Source organism: Pinus tabuliformis, chromosome J (assembly GCF_031772625.1).
Source record: "Pinus tabuliformis cultivar Carrire ecotype Pingquan chromosome J, CPIR1, whole genome shotgun sequence".
Classification (NCBI taxonomy): Eukaryota; Viridiplantae; Streptophyta; class Pinopsida; order Pinales; family Pinaceae; genus Pinus; species Pinus tabuliformis.
Window position 1 is genome coordinate 427,311,956 of NC_142295.1, and position 7,636 is coordinate 427,319,591.

The following is a 7,636-nucleotide window of genomic DNA, read 5'->3' on the forward strand; positions in this document are numbered from 1 at the left end:
TTCTAGATGATTCTTCTGAACATATCTGGATGGAGTCTTTTCTTCTACTCTTATCTGTTCTTCTGGTGCCTCATGGGTTTCTTCTTCGTCATGAATCTGATTTGATGTTGACAGATAGTCTTCTTCAAAATCTTCATATTTTACCTGCCTAGGAGTGTTTCCTTCTTCATCAACCACTACATCAATGCTTTCAAAAATTTTACCAAGTCTTTTGTTATAACATTTGTAAGCTTTGTTGTGGGGAGAGTAGCCAAGTAAAATGCCTTCATCTGCTCTAGGTTCAAACTTGCCAAGATTTTCATCAGTCCTTTTAATGTAGCATTTGCTTCCAAAAATTTTGAAGTATTTTATTGTGGGAGTCTTACCATACCAAATTTCATGAGAAGTCTGAGTGCTATTTACCCGGACATTTGTCTTGTTGAGAATAGTAACAGCGGCAAATGCGGCTTCACCCAGAAGGTTGCGGGAGTTCCAGACTCATCAAGCATAGCACGAGCCATTTGTTGAACCATTCTGTTCATCCTTTCCACAACTCCATTTTGATGAGGAGTCCTTGCAGCAGAAAATTCCCTTCTTATTCCGTGTTCTTCACAAAAATCAAAAAATTCATCTGAGGTAAATTCCCCTCCTCGATCAGATTTGAGGCATTTGATTCTGCAATCTGATTCGTTTTCAACCGAGGCTTTGAATGACTTGAACTTTTTGAAAGCTTCATCTTTATACTTCATGAGCCCTATCCAACACATCCTTTAAAAGTTTTCAATGAACAATATGAAATACTCTTCTCCTCGAGGTGATCTCTTCCTAGTTGGACCACATATATCTGTGTGAACAAGTTCAAGTGGCCTGCTAGCTGATCCTTCTTTCTCAAGGAAATTAGTTCTGGTTTGCTTACCAAATTGACATGATTTGCATATTGTATTGTCTGGAATTCTTATGTCAGGAAGATCACGAACTGCGTGATATTTGCATGCTTTCCTTATCTAAGAGAAGCTAAGATGCCCCAGTCTTCTGTACCATAGCCAGTGTTCATCATTCTTGCTTAAATAGCATTTTTGTTGTTCTCCCTTGAGTACGTATAAGTTATTTGGAGTTCTTATGCCTCTGATAACTGTCTTTCATGTATCCAGCTCACGAACAATACATCCATTTGATCGAAATATTACCTCAATTCCTTGATCGCACATCTGACTGACACTTAATAGATTGTGCTTTAAGCCATCAACATACATAACATTAATAGCCTTGACCTTTTATTTCAAACAAACAGAGCCTTTACCTTTTATGAATGCAGGGGTGTCATTTCCAAATGAGACCTTCTTTTCCTTGTCTAAGGAACTATATGACTGAAGTTTTTCTTTATTACCTGTCATATGTTTTGAGCACCCACTATTGAGGTACCATTGATTTTCCTATCCCTCCGCATATAGGGCTATCCCACATCTTTCTGGTTGTGTTTCTTTCTTTTTCCATGTTTTGGAATTCAATGAGGCTTGCTCCTTCTGAGTTGTTTGTCGAAACCTGCTTCTGCATTCAGAATCTTCATGACCGAAGTTGTTACAGATAGAACATTCTATTTCATTTTCAAGAGCAGAGAAATTAGTGTAGGTTCTTTTCATGATTCCTATCATACTCCTTTGTTTTTGAGCTTCCCTAGTCATGATGGTCTTGTAGGCAACACATTGAGAAGCTTTATGACCAAAGTTATGACAAGAGAAACATTGGCCATTGAAGAAATTCCTGCAATTATCAAATCTACCAACCATATGATTGTAGTTTCCATCCATTCTTGAACCAATATGAGAATTATTTACCTGTGGTCGGTTGAGGCTTCTGTTCATCCTTGACATAGATTGCCCCCGATAATCTATTCTTGAAGCAAATTGTCCCTGATTTACCTGGTGATCTGCATTATGCTTTTGCTATCGATTGTCAACTTGTTCACTTCTCCTTGCTGCATCAAGATAACTTTTGGAGGTGGATGGATTTTGCGCTTGATTTTGATCTTGAGATGCTTCTTCGAAATATCTGAGACCAATCTTGATTAGAGGAGAATGCTACACTTTGATAATCTCATATAGAGTTTCAGATCCTTTAGTAAATATGAGATTAAGGGCTTTTGTTTTCTCAATTTATTTTCTAAGTCCCACAATTTCACATTCTAACTCTTCATTGTGTTTATCCTTTTCAGCAAGTTTGAATGTTAGAGTATCTATAATCATATTCTTTTCCTCTAAACAAACTTTAAGTTTAGAAATTTCTTCATAAATACCTTCTTCATTTATAGCATCCAAGAAATCATCATCTTCAAAAGCCATCAAAAGTCTATCATCATTACCTTGTTCATCTTCATCACTATTTGACAATCCATCACTGTCTTCAAGCGTGTAATAGCTCTTCTTATTATGTTTTTTGTTCCATCTAACAGGTTCCTTACCTTTGTCTAGTTTATCCTTATGAGGACATTTTGCAACATAATGACCGACTCTCCCACAAGCAAAGCATTTTAAAGGTAGCGTACCTCTGAATCTTCCAGTTCCCCATTGAAGGTTCTTGAAAATTTTTTATTCTTCCTCTTCTTCTGACACATGTCTTGCCTCATAGTAATCTCCTTTTCCTGAAGCCTTGAATGAAGCTTCTCTCATCTCTGATGGTCCTCCTTTTCTCATCTCGTAAGCAGTTAGAATTCTGTGCAGCCGTGACATGGTAAGGCTCTGTAGATTCTGCTTTTCTTCTATGGCAGAAACTTTTGAATCAAACTTAGGAGACAAAGATATTAGAACTTTTTCAACCAAAACAGCTTCTTTTATTTCTTCACCCAATTTTTTCATACAATTTACGATCTCATCTATACGTAGGAAATAGCTAGCCACACTTTCATCATTATGTATTCTAAGACTTTCATATTGAATTCTAATAGTTTGTAACTTTGCTCGTTTTACCTATTCATCTCCTTCATAGCTCAAAACGATCTTGTCCCATATTTATTTTGTGCTTTTGAGCTGCATAACCTTGACGAATTCTGATTGAGATAGACTTCCTAATAAAGTATTGATAGCTTTTGCATTTGTTTCATACTGCTTCTTACCATCTGCATCTGTAGGAGTTGCTGATGGAAATTTGTATCCAGTTTCCACAATATCCCAAACTTTTGTACCAAGAGATTGAAGATAAGCAGTGATTCTTACCTCCCAATAGATGAAGTTGCTTCCATCAAAAATTGGTGGCCTAATAGATGCTTCTTTTTCGTAGTTGCTCATGATGATAGATCTTCCTTCAAGCAATCAATCTTTTCCTAAAGAACCTGCTCTGATACCAATTGTTGAAAATAATACTAAGAGGGGGGGTGAATCAGTATTATCAAATTCTTTTTCAACTTATATAAAGATTAGCAGATCTAACTAATGAAACTTGTGTTTACCTTCCTGACTTATAATTTAATTTATTCTTCAGATATTGATTATTAATCTGTGTGTCAGAACCATATAACAGTAAGCAGGAACAAAAAAGGAGAGCAGACAATCACACAAAGGAACACAAGGTATAAGGTGGAAACCCAATATGGGTGATAACCACCTGCTTCAATATGTATCTATCTTCTTTCAATTAGAAACTTCCTTTTACAATGATTATGTACTGGTGCAGTCTTATACCAGCACGCAGGCTTCAACCTGCAGAAGGCTACAACCTTCTCTCGTTCTCCAGACTCGTCTGGAAGGGAGCTACAACCCCCTTAGCTCTTGCACTAGCTGAGGTACTTGTACGTAGGTGCTGACCTACAAAGGACTTCTCTTTTCTTCCAGGGACCACGTTTCATAAATTTTCAAACTGGATCCATGAATATCAATCAAACATCAAATTGATCTGCAATCAACCAACTTCCTTGTACAAATACTAAATCAATAACTTCTCAGAACACAGTACCAGTAACCAGACACCAAGTCAGACCCTTGAACACTGCAGAAATAGATAAAAGCAGCTAAAATATATTTCAAGGAAAAAGTCCGCAACTTCACCAATAGAAACCTGCGTACGTCTGCAGTATTCCCTTCTTTACCCTGCGGGTATCCGCACCTCCTCTGTGTCGAACCTGCAGTATTCGCACCTGCGCTCTGTCGAGGCTGCATGTATTCGCACCTCCTCTGTGTCTAACCTTTGGTATCCGCACCTGCACTGTGTCAAACCTGTGGGTATCCGCGCCTGCGCTGTGTCGAGCCTGCGGGTATCCGCGCCTATGCTGTGTTGAGCCTGCGGGTATAGAAATTTATCAGACTTCAATTATACCCCATATTATCATATTTATAGATCTGATAATGCACCAATGAGATCTCGACCCATCAGTAGATCCGTCTTGTAATGCTCAGGTTTCTCCTTGATTCGGGTCCTTCTATAACTCATCAATCGATCACAAGTATTTCAGATCTTGCTCCTCTCAAGATATTCAACGCATTAGTTTCCCAGCAAAATGATCTCCTTTCCTTTTCATAGTCTAGGCCTTACTCAAACCATGGTCCAAAACCATAGAGATTCAATACTAGGGACCCAAAACCTGGGTTCAATACTTTAGATGCAAAAACCATGGACCAAAACCATAGGATCAGAAATGTTGGACTAAATACCATGGACCAACCATAAGATTTCCCACGTGTGTGCTTTTCTCTGCATGAAAGTGCGTGTACTTTACGTCCGCACTTTTTGATCGGAGAACCTGTGTACATGTCCACAACTTTTGTTCGGTGCACCTGCGTACATCCGCAGCTTCGTGAACAAGTACCTATGGGTATCTCATTTTCTACTATTTTGAGATCCTGAACTTGTGATCTGCTATTTGAGCGAGTTTCCATCAAGGACAACACTTATTCCATCGAGCCAAACCTGTGTCATAATGTTAACACAACAATATAATAAGGGGGTTGTACTAATAACAATAAGGGGTTACACTAGTAGTATAAGGGCCTAACATGCCCCTCTCCTTCAAAAATTGTTGTCCTCAACGCCTGAGTAGTTCTTTATGCTTCTGTATAAAATTCTTGTCCTTCCATGTGAAATCTTCAATAGGTAAGTTCTCACACTTGATGAGATGCTTTGAAATTGATCAATTTTGTAGCTGTCGACTTCTCAGTTCTGTAAACGCTTCAGGTTCCAATATCCTTTTTCCTTCCTTGTCAAGTTCTGGCAATATTGTTGGAACTGGGATATTTGGAAACTTTTGAATGAGTTCCCACCCTGCTTCGCCATTCTTCCATTCATACCTTCCTTTGTTTATCAAATTTGGTTGGATAATTGTACCAACCTCTACCATTTCTGCAACCATATGTTCAATTTCACTCCTTTGGGAATATGGATATCTATAAGGCTTTATGTTTGGAGGAACACATCCTAGAATAAAATGAATAGCATGATCATGATCATGAATATGTGGGAGACCTTTGGGAGTCTCAAATACCTTGGAATGATTGTCTAAGACTTTTTGGAGATCTGGAGAAATACATGATTTCGATGTGCAAACAGTTAGCGAACATAATTGTGCAATTACACCTCATTGTTCTTTCTTTAGAAGCTTTGTCATTCTATCAGAGTTGACTATCTTTCCTGGTTTCCCTATGATACCCCTTAATTCAACTTCCTTTCCTTCCGAAGAAAATTTCATAAAAATTTCTTGAAAATTAAAAGTTGTTGTACCCAAGGATTGTAGCCATTAGACTCCAAGTACAACATCAGCACCACCCATTGGAACAGAAAACATTGGGCTTTCAATAAATATTCTCCCATGGATAGCTTGATATTATGGAACTTTCCAGAGAAATTTATGGTTCCTCCACTTACAATTGTCACTTGACACTCTGGTGTTGGATCTAGGAAGAAATTCAAGTCCTTGGCTATCTTACAATTAATAAAATTATGGGTACTACCTGAATCAATCAACACTATTAACTTTTTCTTCTTGATATGTCCTTCTATCTTCATAGTTTGAGGAGTGGTAATTCTGACAAATGCATTACAAGGTATGGTTGAATTCATTTCTTCTTTCTTTGGGGTTGGTTCTTGGTGAGTATCCTTTTCTTTTGATGTTTCTTGATACTTTTCTTCTTGATATTTCATTGTTTGAACCTTCTTCTTCTTGATATGTCCTTCTATCTTGAGTGTTTGGGGAGTGGTGATTCCTTCCAATGTTTTACAAGATATGGTCGGATTCATTTCTTGATGCTCAATGTGACCTTTCACTTCTTGAACATTTTTCTTCTTGGTATGTCCTTCTATCTTGATAGTTTGAGGAGTGGTAATTTTGGCCAATGCATTACAAGATATGGTTGGATTCATTTCTTCTTTCTCAATGTGATATTTCACTTCTAGAACCTTTTTATTCTTGATATGTCCTTCTATATTGAGAGTTTTAGTGGTAATTCTTGCCAATGCTCTACAAGATATGGTCAGATTCATTTCTTCTTTCTCTGGGGTTGGGTCCTGGTGTATATCCTCTTCTTTTGAAATTTCTTGATCCTTTTCTTCCTCCTCTTCACAATCAATGTAAAATAATTTCTTCTCAACACACTTATGACCTTTAATATATTTGTTATCACAATTGTAACAAAGCCCTTTTGCTCTTTTTCTTCAAATTGTTGTGGTGTCAACCTTGTAGGTTGTGGAAGGCTAGGAGAAACAACACTTCCATCTTTATAGTTGTGAGGGGTAGGCATGCAACCATCAAAACCACAAGAACACAATGATCTACAAGAGAACCCAACTTGTAAAAACCCCTTCATTGTTTTTCATTAATCAGATGAGAATGAGAAACTATTACAATGTCTTTCTTCAAATCTAAAGCACACCTTCCATTATAAGCCTGTTCTCCTACTGACAATCCTGTTATGGCGAATACTTACCCAATTCAAGGCCCCAACTTCCTCCTAATTCCTTGCGCAATCCTTGAGGAAATTGGCTCCTAAAAGATAGGATTTTCCTCCTATTTGATTTTGCAATTCCCAAGGAATGATTCACCTACTTAAATGTCAAGCTTGTACACTCAACTAGTATATAATTGATAATTACAATGTGCCTTTTCCTACACTCTAGCTAAGAAATTCAAATTACGTACATGTGTGGGCTATTTGTAGCTGATTTACTAGTTTAACTGAGAGGTCTCTAAGATAACAACAATTCTACAACTCAACTAACCTTCAACTGAATTAGCTAGCTACTTGAGCTAAGTTAACTAAGTTCAACTGAAAATAATTGAACTAGATTGATAAAATTTAGCAATCACTACATGCACAACTCTACTTCTAGCCTATAAATTGAATTTACTGAGTTAACTAGTAGACAAGGGCATGTCACACAATTTAATTGCAATTCAAGTCATCTTGCTGATGTGGAAAATCAAATTACTAATTTTGACTAAGAAACAAGTCAAATTTAACCTTTCTCGCTACAATTTCTAACACTCCCTCTTAGCAAGAAAGGGATTTTTCACCACCCCTATCCTGCACCTGTGGAATTTGAATTTTCCTCTTGATAATGCCTTTGTCAAGATATATGAATCTTGGTCCTTCGTTGGAATGTACTATAGCATCATAATTCTCCTCTGCACACAATCCTACAAGTGATGGTACCTAATATCAATGTGCTTGGACTTGTC